General features: G+C 39.8%; 1 protein-coding gene across 1 annotated transcript in view; it reads right to left on the bottom strand.

Annotated features, from left to right (window-relative positions):
- The window catches only part of LOC108160841 (calbindin-32), a 62,122-nt gene extending 53,611 nt beyond the window's left edge, over positions 1-8,511 (bottom strand). Inside the window, exon 1 of the mRNA XM_017295096.2 lies at positions 8,354-8,511. The gene's annotated coding sequence lies outside the window, so the exon portion shown is untranslated. The remainder of the gene's footprint in view (positions 1-8,353) is intronic.
- Positions 8,512-13,617: the final 5,106 nt, after the last annotated feature.

The raw sequence follows: 13,617 nt of genomic DNA, 5'->3' as shown, positions 1-13,617 counted from the left end.
TCACCGGTAATAGTAGTACCAAAGAAGGGAGTAAATGAGGACGGAACTCCTAAACATAGATTAGTAATAGACTTTAAGAAACTTAATGAAAACACCATACCGGATAGATACCCTATGCAAGATCCTTCAGTAATCCCTGCCAATTTAGGTAAGGCAAAGTATTTCTCGGCCATTGATTTAGAGTCAGGTTTCTATCAGATTTTAATGAGGGAATCAGATATTGAAAAAACATCTTTTTCCATAAATAACGGCAAAGAATGCCTATGGGATTGACGAACGCTCCCAGAATTTTCCAAAGGGCAATGGACGATATACTTAGAGAACAAGTTGGGAAAACTTGTCACGTCTATATGGACGATATAATAATATTTTCAAAAACTATAGAACAACATTATAAAGATCTAATTCATATAATACAGATATTGCAAAACGCTAACATGAAAATTTCCCTAGAAAAGTCTAAATTCTTTCAATTGGAAACCAAATTTCTGGGATACATTGTTTCCCAAAATATCATTAAGACAGATCCAGACAAAATCTCCACAATACAAAACTATCCAATTCCTAAAAATATCAGAGAGCTACGTAGCTTCTTAGGACTAACAGGGTATTACAGAAAATTTGTCCGAAATTATGCTACAATTGCCAAACCATTAACAAAATATCTGAGTGGAGTAAATGGGAAAGTTTCACGAAGGGCATCCAAGAAAACATTAATACAGCTGGATGAACCAGCAATGGGAGCATTTAATAATTTAAAGGACAGTTTAATAGCACATATTGAATTAGTACAACCAGATTACAATAAAAAATTCACATTAAACACAGATGCATCGGACATAGCAATAGGTGCAGTTTTGTCGCAAGATGGGAATCCCACAACATTTATTTCTAAAACTTTAAGTAAAACCGAGCAATTATATGCTACTAATAAAAAGGAATTATTAGCTATTGTATGGGCATTACAAAATTTGCGAAATTATTTATACGGAGTGAGTGGAATTGAAGTACATACAGATCACCAACCTTTGTCCTTTGCAATGTCGCAAAAAAAATCCAAATGTTGAAATGAAACGTTGGTATTACTTCATAGAAAGTTTCACACCAAAAATCTTTTATAAGCCAGGCTCAACTAACGTAGTAGCGGACGCTTTATCTCGGATTAAAATAAATCATATGACAGATAGTGATGTCGACCAGACAGAATCAGAATCAGACATAAATACTTAGCATTCAGCAGAGAGAGAGTAGTTTTGAAAACGTCATTCAAGAGACTAGCAAGCCTCTAAACCAATTTAAACAGCAGCTACTATTAGCGCAAGGGAGATTCACAGTTCATGAGTTAGTAAGAGTTTATGAAAATACCCGACATATTATTGAATTTGATACGGTAGACAATCTGCTAATCATTTTAAAAGAATTTATTCAGCCTCACTTAACCACAGGAATACACTGCACTTTAGAAGATTTATACCTTATCCAAAATAAGCTAAAGGAAAACTTCATAAATAAATTTCTCTTCACGAGAAAGTTCCTCCAAGATGTAGTAAATTCAGAAGATAAAGCTATAATTATAGAAGAAACACATTGCAGAGCCCATAGAGGACTAGACGAAAATGACAAACAAATAACTAAGCTGTATTATTGGCCAAACCTGCACAAAAAATTAAAAGAATATATAAAAAATTGTGAGATCTGTAACAAAAACAAATATCACAGACACCCTGTAAAAATTCCAATTGGGGAAGCTCCCATTCCAGCAAAAGAAGGAGATCAATTACACTTAGACATATACTATGCCCAAAACCTAACATTCATAACTTGTATAGATTCTTATTCCAAATACTTGGTGGTCAAGGAAATTCAAAGTAAATTAAACATTGAAAATAAGGTAATGGAAATTTTGCAACACTTTCCGTTAGCAACATCTTTAATGACTGACAACGAACCAAGCTTTACTTCAGCACAATTTAGATCATTCATACAAAGAAGTAACTTAACCTTTATTATGCTGATCCCAGACACAGCACCTCAAATGGTCAGGTAGAAAGGGTACATTCCACACTAACAGAAATAGCGCGGTGCATCAAGGATGAACTAAATCTAACAGATTATTCAGAAATAATAATAAGGGCGGCACTGAAATATAACCTGACGATACATTCAACGACCAATCAAATGCCATATGACATATTGTATAACAAAATAGAACACAAGCATAATCCAATATTACTTAAGGAAGCTCAGACCAAAATGCTTAAGCTACATAACAAAGATAGAAGAGAAAAAGATTATAAAATAGGAGAAGTAGTTTATGAAAAGAAATTCGGGGAAAGAAATAAACTTCTATCCCGATACAAAAAGCAGGTAGTTAAGGAAAATCGACCGAATAAAATTATAATCAACAATAGAAACAGAATTATACATAAAGATAACATCAAATATTAAATATTTTTTTCCAGAAAATATATGCGAATATACTAATACTGACTTTTGTTATATTGACGACTTCGGAAGTAATTGACTATACGCATAGTGACTATCTATTGCTCAAAGACGACAGAGACGTTTACACTTATGAAACATACGCTGAACTTTTCCATATTACTAATTTGAGTTTTTATAGAGAGATAATTGATAAAGAATCCAAATATGTCAACAAATCAATTAATTCAGACGATGAGTGGGAAATATCAATGGACTTAAGCCTATTAAAATTAATGATTTCAGAATTAGTTCCAAAACGGAATGAAAGGGGAATAAATGAATTAGGTACCATTTGGAAATGGATAGCAGGCAGCCCTGATCATGACGACTTTTTGAAAATACAAAATAAAGTAAATGAATTAACTGAAAATAATAATTAACAATTTGTAATAAATTCCAAATTTTTCAAAGAAATTGAATTGCTATCAAATTCATTAAAAAATGTCATCTTCAATGAAGAAACGATACTGAGAAAGCATCGTTTAAAATTAATAACTTTTGACCTACTAAATTTAGTTGATACCATAACCCTCTTAAAAGTAAACATTTTCAATACAAAAATTTTAAATAAAAACGAAATAGAGGACATTTATAAGCATGAAAAACATCCTGTTGAACTGTCTGATCTGCTGGACATTGCAACGATTAAAATAATTCGAAATGCTGATTTAATAATCATTTACATAAAATATCCTCAAATTAAAGAAATTTGCAAGTTTTACCATGCAAGAGCCATCTCACAAAATGATGGAATGTTAGTTATAAGTGAAAAAGTTTGTGAATGTAAGGAGAAATACTATTTAATGAATAATTTTAAAAGTGAAACTTTTAACAATTACGCACAAATAAATTTAAAGAAGACCTGTTTCACCAATTTACTTAATGGCTTTAAAGCCAACTGCACTAAAAAAAGGGAAAAAAACAAAGAAATAGACATCATTCAGGATGGTGCCATATTAGTTTCAGGCAAAAATATCGTAGACAATACTACTTTGTTAGGATCGTATCTCCTTATATTCAACAACACAATTGTAATAAATAATATAACCCACATAAATGATAAGGGTAAAATTCTAAGATATATATCGAATCATAGATATAGCGATTTTGAATTAGTTGATTATATACAATCGAATGATAAGCAATTTTCTTTTGATAATGTTAATATTTTAAATCCCCTTATAACATTAGGTAATACGGCCTTACCATTAACAACATTATTCTTAATCATTTTGATATTGATAATGTTATTTTACTTCGGCTATAAATTAACCAAATTTGTACTTATTAAATCAATAAGAATACCGTCAGAAGAAATAGTGGAAAGCAACATTCAAATACTGTCAGAAGAAATTAGAGCTCTATCAGAACTTTAAAATGTATCGGGACGAAACATTTAAGAATGGGGGAGTTAACGTACCCAATTCTATTGAGCTCTTATACGAGTTGTAAACAATCTTTGGCTTTCCAAAACGTAAACAATTTCAATCTTGGGCCTCCGCCTAATTGATTTCTAAGATGTACAATCTGAAGGGCTCCCGCCGCAATCCGAATCTTTGACACTCGCCTAAATGGAAAACCAATGTTTGCCCACACACGGCTTCTCATAAATAATCTCACTCCCAGCTTTCTGCAGATCCTGCACTTTAGGCATTTTACAGTTCTCTCTTTGGATGACGAAATCCAATACTCGGGATGGCGAAATCAATTGAAATGTTTATAGAAAAACTATTCCCGAAAGGGATCAACGATGCAAAGATCAGAAAGTTCAAGTCAGTCTTGATCCAGAAGCGACACCGCAATGTCGAGCTAAAAATTAAGATCGCGCAAACCCTTTGCCCGGAACCCTTTGTGACCCTCTACTTAAATCTATATCAGTGAAGTTACAAGTAAAATAAAAACTTTTTAAAAACACAATCCGCTACCGCAGTTATTTAATTTGCATATGGAGAACTTTCAAAAGAAACGGCGTGTCTTGTTTTACACTTTGAGATAAAGGATGGGCACGTCGTAATGGATGTGTGAGTCACTCAATTTGGACGGACACATGTCACGGACATGCCATAGGTGGGGCAGTACATACATATGTATGCATGATGGCCTATAAAGAACAGAAGCCACGCAGTCCACAACGAAATCGACATCAAAACCAGGAAAGCAAGAATACCTTCGGTGCCGAAAGACATTGATTGATCTATGCTTTAATCAACTAATACTATATGATTTAGTCAATTGATCCTATCGGGTCGCCACTCATGAATAGGGTAGATACTCGTGCTATACAGACAAACACATTTTTTTTATTTTTTTTTAATAAGCGCGAGAACTACGCAATTACTGGCATTTCCAATTCCATTTCCATTTCCATTGCGTGGTGTGATACAAATTAAAAACCACCAAAAGGAGAGCGAAAAAATGAAAACAAGAATAACAAACCAGAGTGCCAGCGAACGAAAATCAGAGTCAGTCGGAAAAACCATCATCTATTATTCTTGTGTTGGCTTTCTGTGTTTTCCAACGAATTCAGGAAAAAGCAGAGCCATAAAAAAGATCGCCACGAATGCGGACGGCAGTTTGCTTGTACAATTAAATGTGTACATATTTCCACCATATTAATATTTACTTAAGAGTTTTTAAAGGTTTCCCCTCCTCATTGTTTATTCCTTTGATGGCGTCACAACTGGCAATTGTCCAACTAGTCCCTCCCCTGAACGATGCAAACATTTACATATAGCCAATATAAGCCACAATATAAACACACTGCTGTGTGTAAATAATAATCAAGATATAATAATCATAATAAAAACCGAGGGGGAACGTTGTGAGTTGCAGCGGACACCGCAACTCTACAGTTATACCCGATACTAAGTCAGTATGGCTCTCCTCCGGCAGACGCCGCTAATATTGAACGGCCCGACAAAGAGTGCGTGCGAGAGAGACAGAAAATCAGTCTGAGCGTGACGTCGGGGGCTGCGTAGCCAGTGCAAATTGATTTGTTCCTTTTGGCTATAAAAATGATCGGATCTGATCCAGATTCAGCAATCTGATAGATATGATCATTATCTATGATTCTGCGAATTTGGTATCTCGTATCTTTAAAATTGTGGATGCCACAGATTTTCGTCCTTTGTGGGGGCGGAAGTGGGCGGGGCGAAGTTTTGAAATATTTTTGTAGCAGTGACATATCACAGAAGTCTGGATCCAAAACATCGTTGCTCTAGCTCTTATAGTCTTTAAGCACTAGGCGCTAATAGGGACGGACAGACGGACAGACGGACGGACGGACAGACAGACATGGCTCAATCGACTCGGCTATTGATGCTGATCAAGAATATATATACTTTATGGGGTCGGAAACGATTCCTTCTGGACGTTACACACATCCACTTTTACTACAAATCTAATATACCCCAATACTCATTTTGAGTATCGGGTATAATAATAATGGGGCCCTGGGCCCCCAAACGCAATTAACCAGCTGGAGGTCCATGGCAAGGCAAAGGGAAACGGAAACGAGTGTGTCGAAATATTTCTGACTCGAAGAAATGCCCGCAAAGAGAACCGCAAAGTTATGCTGAGTGCTGGAAGCGTCTCCCCAACGTCTCCAACGACAGGGCCCCGGGGAAAGGAGGCCCGCGGCGCGGCAAGAACTTTTCGAAAGAAATGCCTCGTAATTAAAATAATTATTACCGCTAGGCGCGAATGTTTTTTAATGGCACTTTCAGTTTTGACATTGTTTAAAGATAATTACGGCCCAATACCTGTGGGCGGAATTCCGCCCTCTGCGGCGGCCCAATGAATGAGTGGCCTGCTGGGAAATTTAACGGCACTTAGGGAATAGCCATGAAAAGAGCATAGAAAGGAGGGGGAATAGGGCAAATCAAGTGCGTGTACGGAACTTTCACTAGTTAAATTAGATTAAATTTATATCGAATACTGTGTACAAAGACCAACCGTCGAAGGAGTGGGAGTTGCAGTCGGAATATCAGAATAAATTCAATTGAATTCTCAAAGCCAAACAAATTGCCATTTTAAACATCTTATTAATCTTCGGGATACCAAGAAAATGATTAAAATGAATCACAATTGCCCATTGCTCATCTCCGCTCCTGTCAAATGACGTCGGAATATCTAGCGGTTGCTTGTCTTCCGCCGACTGCCTTCTCCAAGAATTTATAAACGTAATTTCGCTTCCTTCCCATTGCCATTAAATACAATACTATCTGGCGAAACGCAAGCAAGGCCTGCCCTTCGTTCTGGGCTCGTTAGCATTCTGGGCATGTCAGACGACGACTGCCCGCCAATCATATTTATTTTGATAATTTTTTCGGTTTTCATATTCCAATTCCTATTTATTTATGCTGCACGAGCGCGTGTACGATGCGCTTTTGTGCGAATCAAGAGGAACGAAAACAAAAACAAGGGGAGCTTGTTTTTCAGGGACTGAAATGTTCGATACCCTGCCAGTGAGTGCTATAGGATGTAGCACTTGGATTATTCTGGAAAAAAATAGTTTCCCATGAAAACCCTTGACTTTTTCCAATGGAAAACTTTATAATGTAGTAATCGAATAAACATTTTTTTATTGAATCAGAAATGTTACCTTCCTTGTGGAAAGAAAGGGTATTTGAAATAATTGTAAAATTAGTTATTTAAATGTGATCAAAAATAATTCTTCGGCTTTGGTGGACGATGGGCGAGGCGATTATAAAAACAAAATAATTGCCACTTGCAGATTGATTGAATTCAGAGGACGCGCTGCTCAGCAAGTGACAATTGGAATGTCGTCCAATTAGCAAATCTGGCCTCGAAACACTCTGCTCTGATTTCGGGCACATCTCCAAGGGAACCCGCACAAAGGGTTGCCATATTTTTAGAGCTGTACATACATACATATTTCTCAATTAATTTAACAATTCCCGAGTGAAATTGTCGTCATCATTTTCAATTTTCTTTATTATTTCGTTGCTGTTGCATACGCTCGGGCGCCGAGTGCAAGGGAGCCGCTGGGAAATTTATGAATGAGCATAAATTATGGGGACTCATCGTAAATGTTGGCACGCAGCACACAGGCACACAGGCCATTCCCCCAGCCCCTTGGCATTCCACACCAGCCACATTGACACCCGTCGAGGAGCCATTATTTTCCTGCTGTCTGTCCTTCCCCGAATCGTGTGTAATTTTGCGAATGAATAAACAAAGACAAGGACATCAACGACGGCATCTCAGTGTCAAGTCTTTCGACGGCCATTAGGCATACAAATGAGGTATGGCCGTCCCTATTTGAGCCCTTTTATTGAATGCGGGCTTCGCAGAAAAAGTGTCGCCAAAAAGGTCGGAGCGACGAAAACCAAATGAAGCCATTTGCAAGCTTGGACCTGTCAGCGACATGAATATTCATGCTGTTGCTCTCTTTTTTTGAGTGTTCGAAAGGGTTTTGAAAATCTGAAATGTCAGCTCTGGCAGGGGACAGCTCTGACTAATTTTAGCTGGATTTGAAGCAGCCTTTGGAATATTTGATGAACACTTTTGAACACCAGCATTTGATAAATTGTTTTTTAAAATATTTCAGGCTTCAGCTATAGAAAATCGAGCGTACATTTCGAAATATATATATTTTGGCATCTGCTTTCAATCTGATTTGTATTTTGAAACTTTCCAGAGATCTTTAAGCGTATATCAAAGAATGATCTAATCATCTTTTTAAGAAATTCACTCGTTCTTGGATGGATACACAGACAAAGTTGTACTGTCTAATCCTCAAATTCCATTTCATATTCCTTAATGTATCTATATTTTGTTTATATTGTGTATATTTAAGAGAACTATCTTTGCAAATTGCTCAATTTTTGAATAGAATATTTACTTTTTTAAAGCTGCTTCGATTTCCTGTTTTTTGTATTCACTTTTGTGCACTTATCGGACTTAAATCTTTGAAAATCAACTACTGATGGAACGCACGCGACGAGTTCCTTTGGATAGTTCACGGGGGACTTTTGGAGAACCGTAAGCGACTAGAATCCTTTGCAGACTGCTACGAATGCGGACTGGTCTTTGCTTTTATGAAACCAAGAAACTCAACACACGCCAAAACGCCCAAGAGAGAGAGAGAGCCATCGTATTTTACCCGGGGCCAAAATGGAGCGTAGGCGCCACCATGTTGCTGGCCGGAGAGGTGGTTGTCGTGCAGTATGTTGCTGGCAACAAACTGTTGAATTTCTTATTGTTTTTTGGCCCGTTTCCTTTCCTTTTTGTGCGTGTCTGTGGTTCTTCTTCTGCTTCCCTATGTCTCTCCGTGCGGTTTCCAGGCATTCCAAAAACAAACGCCATCCGCTTTTCGTCTTTGGTGGACATTCTTGTGGGCCTTTGCTTTCCCTCCGTTTTGTGATATGGACTGAAGAATTCTTAGAAAATTGCTTGGCTGGAAAAGTGAGTGGGCCTTTGGTTCGTTCGTTTATCTTTATCTGCACTGGAAAGCGTATGAGAAATCATAAGTAAATAAATATACCTACATATGTACACACTCGTATGAGGAGAATATTCTGGAAATGACTTCCGGCACACACTCTCCCCCCTCCGGACTTTCCAACTTTTGTTTTGACTGGGAAGCATTTTGTGTGCGTGTCACACTGCTTTTGTGTGCGTGGGTGGTTGGTTGTGTGCGTGCTCTTTTAATTGTAGTTCCCTCAGGGCCTTTTGACTTTCAATGTTTTATCTGCATGCCATATTATAATTCACTACGAAAACGACATGCTTACGGCCATCCTTCAGGGCCTCTTTGAGAGCGTAGCCGTAGCCGTGGCCGTAGCCAGTCGTCCAAGCAATGTCAAGTGTTACTCATGCCAAGCTCTCTCCTTTGATTCCACCTCGTCTTTCACCTCCCCCTCCTGCCGCTACACTTACACTTACACTTACACTGCCACGGCCAGTTCCTGTACGAACGACCATGTTGCTGCGCTAGCGTGACGCTTGGCTCATTCATTAGTCATTTTATACTTTCTACTTTTCACTTTTTACCTTCTTCGGTGGCTGCCCTAGCTCTACTATTGTACACATGCTCATATGTTGTGTTCCACAATTGTGCAAGGATTTATGTCCTGAGCCTTTAAAGTTAATTGTTATGAGTAGTGAGCGCCAGACCCGAAAAAGGGTTTCCACACACCCACTGGGTAGTAAATGAAACTGTTTATTAATCTTTTCTACGTGTGTGTGTCGTTTAATCTTTGGGTCATATCAAAAGGGACAACGTCCCAGGTTTCCATTATGCAATTGCTTCTTTGGGCTGAGAGAAGTTCATGGAATTTTGAGATGGACTGAGCGGAATTCGAAGGTGAGCCAAAGGTACAGTTTATGGCCTACATAGTAAAGTAATATGTAAACTATGAAGGTCACTTCGTGATCCCTTCTCACTGGATTACTATGTAGCTAGACTTGCTCAGATGGGCATTTTATTGATTACCTTTTGCCGCATTTTAATGGGCGGTAAGGGGAAGTGAGAGAGTGGGTTCGAACAAAGAACGAATAGAAAACTGATAGAAATCTGCCTTGATTTATTTACTATATATGTACTTTACTGAATGTATTGTTACGTTTAGTGTCCGCCTTCATCTCGAACAGCTCGAAGATGCGATTCGTTTCGCCCTTCTCCGCCTGAAGCATCTCCAGCACCGTGGACAGCTCTGCACGGTGCGCCTAAATGGCCTCCACCAGGGTCTTCAGGTCGCCGATCTTTTGTGCGTCGTCTCTTTGTGCTGGAGATCCGTGTTGGTGATTTCTAGACGCTCCTTCAGCTAGCTGATGGACTCCTGGGTGCCGCCGCTGCCAGCCCGACAAGGTTTTACGTGTTGTTCCGTACAGCTCCGAGCCGAGACTGGATATTAGAAAAATAGTCAGCCTACTTAATCTCCATTCGTTACAGTATCTGTGTAACGCATACGTAGACAACTTTTTCATGAATAAAATCTCACTTGAATGCCGCGTATTAGCCACTCAACATGGCCAAACTTTCGGCGGCTTTGTAATCTGGCAATAAATTACAACTCCTAATGCTTCCAAAGCAGATCTTGCCGCAAGGCGGAGAGGGGTGTTTGTGTACTAGTGAGGCGGAATGGTAGTGTAGGGGAAATTCCTAGGGCCTCGTATGGCAAGCAAAAAACAAACGGAAAGGAAATCATTTGTTTATATTTTCTCAATTAAAATAATTAAATACCAAATAAATGTGCTCGAAAGACAACAACAAAAAATATAGTTACCTGAGAGTGGCGTACAAAATGGCCGAAAATAGATTTTTAGAGAAATGCCCAAAACATGTGCTCGATTTAAGTCGTTTTCCAAGTAGCTTTGTTTAGATTTGTTTTAATTGAAATTATGTATATTCGTAGTGCAAAAAAAAAATGTTGCTCTGGATTTTTCATTTCCCAGAGACAGATTTCCAGGAAATATTGTACACATATTGTTCGGGCCAGCCGCTGAAGAATAACCGCAACTTTAACATTATTATTGTATGAGCAGAGAGAGCCGCCTATGTTGTAAAACGTTGACGTTCTGCAGAGCTGCTGCGCTCTCCCGCTAAAGGGGCTCTCTGCCGCCGCCACTTCGGCAACTACTTTGATCTGCTGCCGCCACTTCGGCAATCACTTTGATCTAACGCCGTCGTCTATAGTTTAGTTCTATGCTAACCCCTCTGCGCATTGGTTGCATATCGATCTCGCATAAAGTTTATCTGGCAATAGCAAGCAATCGGCTTCCGCTAAGCCACCAAGATTAAATACGAATTATAAAGTTTAACCCAAAATCTCTTTTCATTTTTGAAACACATAGGTACCAAAAAAGCTTGGCATCTCAAACATTGGTGACCCCCCGACGTGATATAAAACCATTGCTTAATCGCGTTCCGTTAAAACACTTATTATTTATACAATATTTTGTTGTTGGGTAGTTTAACTACCAACAAATACATTTGGGTGCTCGTTGAAAAACAGTTTAAAGTGCAAATTCAGTGAGAGTGCGGCTGGAATATTTATAGCCGCGGTTCTTGACTTTTCGTGTCTTGCATTCTCGCTCTCGCGTCTATACATCGTCGCTTGAGCGGTATTTCATTTTCCGTTGTTGTGTCGAATTGCACAACGGTTAACATGGACAACGATCCGAATACAGGCGCGGGCGGAAATATTGTAGTGGCTGATTCCAGACTGAGTCTGTATAAGCGTAAAAGTCAGTCATTATATGATCGATTGCACAGGCTTGGCGAATCCTTCGCGGGGAATAAAATCGATAAGAGAGGAATTTAATAAGGCCCATAATGAGTTGGAGGCTCTCGATCAAAACGAGATTGGGAGTGAGCTGCGCGAAATCTTCGATACTCTTTTCATATCGTTGAAAGCTGAGTTGCTGGCTGCTGTTGAAGTAAGCCAGTCACACGCCGCTTCCCATTCTACGACTCTGCCAAGCCATTCCGGACATAGTACCATCATCATGGCTCACAAGCAGCGACTTCTTGAGCTGAAGGTGCCTAAGTTTTCTGGTGGATACGTCGAGTTCTCGGATTTTATGGCAATGTTCAAATCGGTGATTGAAGCGGATGCGGATCTCAGTGACATCGAGAAATTCCAGCACCTTCGCTCTTGCCTCGCTGATGCGGCTTTGGATTCGGTTCGATCGTTAGAGCTCTCCAGTGCCAATTATCGTGCGGCTCTGGATATACTTAATAAACGCTTTAATAACAAAAGACTTGTTTTCCAGGCACACATTAAGAAGATTCTTGGGCTAAAGAGGGTAGACTCGCCTTCTGCTAAAAGGCTTCGGGAGTTTTCGGATGCAGTCAATTTACACATGCGAGCGTTGCAGACATTGGGAACTGCTGAGGAGATTTCAGGATTCATGGTCATCAACATGCTGCTGCAGAAGTTGGATTCGAAGACGCAAACCAAATGGGAGGAGCACACATCGTCGGATGCTATACCTACCGCAGAGGAATTCTTCGAATTCTTGCAGCAACGCTGCCACAAAATGGAGCGGTTGGAATATGCTACAGCGACCCACGCTAGTAGCGATCAAGTGAGAAAAAACCATTCCTATACGCAGGTTAAGAAAACGTTTGTAGCTTCCAACTCTTCCGCCGACCCGTCTGTATGCGTCTTTTGCCACTCAGCGGGCCATGGAATATACTCGTGCAAGATATTCGGAAATCTCTCACCGTTGCTGCGCCACAAAGAAGTGAAGAAGCTTTCCCTATGCTTCAATTGCCTAAAGCCGGGGCACCGGACCCGCGCATGCAATAATGGAAAATGTCGAGTATGCGGCGGTAGGCATCATAGTTTGTTGCACTTCGATACTATACAGCCCACAACACAAGGCTGCCCAGGTATTACTCCTCCCGATCTGGCCGTTCAACCGGACATTTTTTCCGTTGCTCAAAATTCTGCTAGCAGCTCGTCTCTACCTTCGTCTACCTCTCTTGCTGCTCAAGGTCTTCACTCTGATGTCGTGCTTCTGGCTACAGCCGTGGTTCTCGTAAAGAATCGGTCTGGCGTTTTAGTTCCTTGTCGTGCCATCTTAGATTTAGGATCGCAGCTGCATCTCGTCACATCCAGGTTCGCCCAGCAGCTTCAGCTTAGGAGAACTCAATCGTCTGCACTTGTGTACAGACGATACCAGCGTTTCTACTGAGGGATCCACCATAAGCATTTGTATGCATTCTCGCACCTCTGCTTACACAACTACACTTACTGCTCTCATCGCCCCCACGATTACCGATTCTCCACCAAGTATGACAGTAAACGTATCCGATTGGCGTATTCCATCTAACATTCAGCTCGCTGATCCTGCATTTTTCAATCCTCAACGGGTTGATCTTCTCATTGGTGCGAGCGTATTTATACCCGATACTCAAAATGAGTATTGGGGTCTATTAGATTTGTGGTAAAAGTGGATGTGTGTAACGTCCAGAAGGAATCGTTTCCGACCCCATAAAGTATATATATTCTTAATCAGCATCAATAGCCGAGTCGATTGAGCCCTGTCTGTCTGTCCGTCTGTCCGTCCGTCCGTCTGTCCGTCCCCTTCAGCGCCTAGTGCTCAAAGACTATAAGAGCTAGAGCAACGATGTTTTGGATCCAGACTTCTGTGATA

This window comes from Drosophila miranda, assembly GCF_003369915.1.
Source record: "Drosophila miranda strain MSH22 chromosome Y unlocalized genomic scaffold, D.miranda_PacBio2.1 Contig_Y1_pilon, whole genome shotgun sequence".
Classification (NCBI taxonomy): Eukaryota; Metazoa; Arthropoda; class Insecta; order Diptera; family Drosophilidae; genus Drosophila; species Drosophila miranda.
The sequence above is the reverse complement of the archived record's forward strand: the minus strand, read 5'-3'. Positions and strand labels throughout refer to the sequence as shown.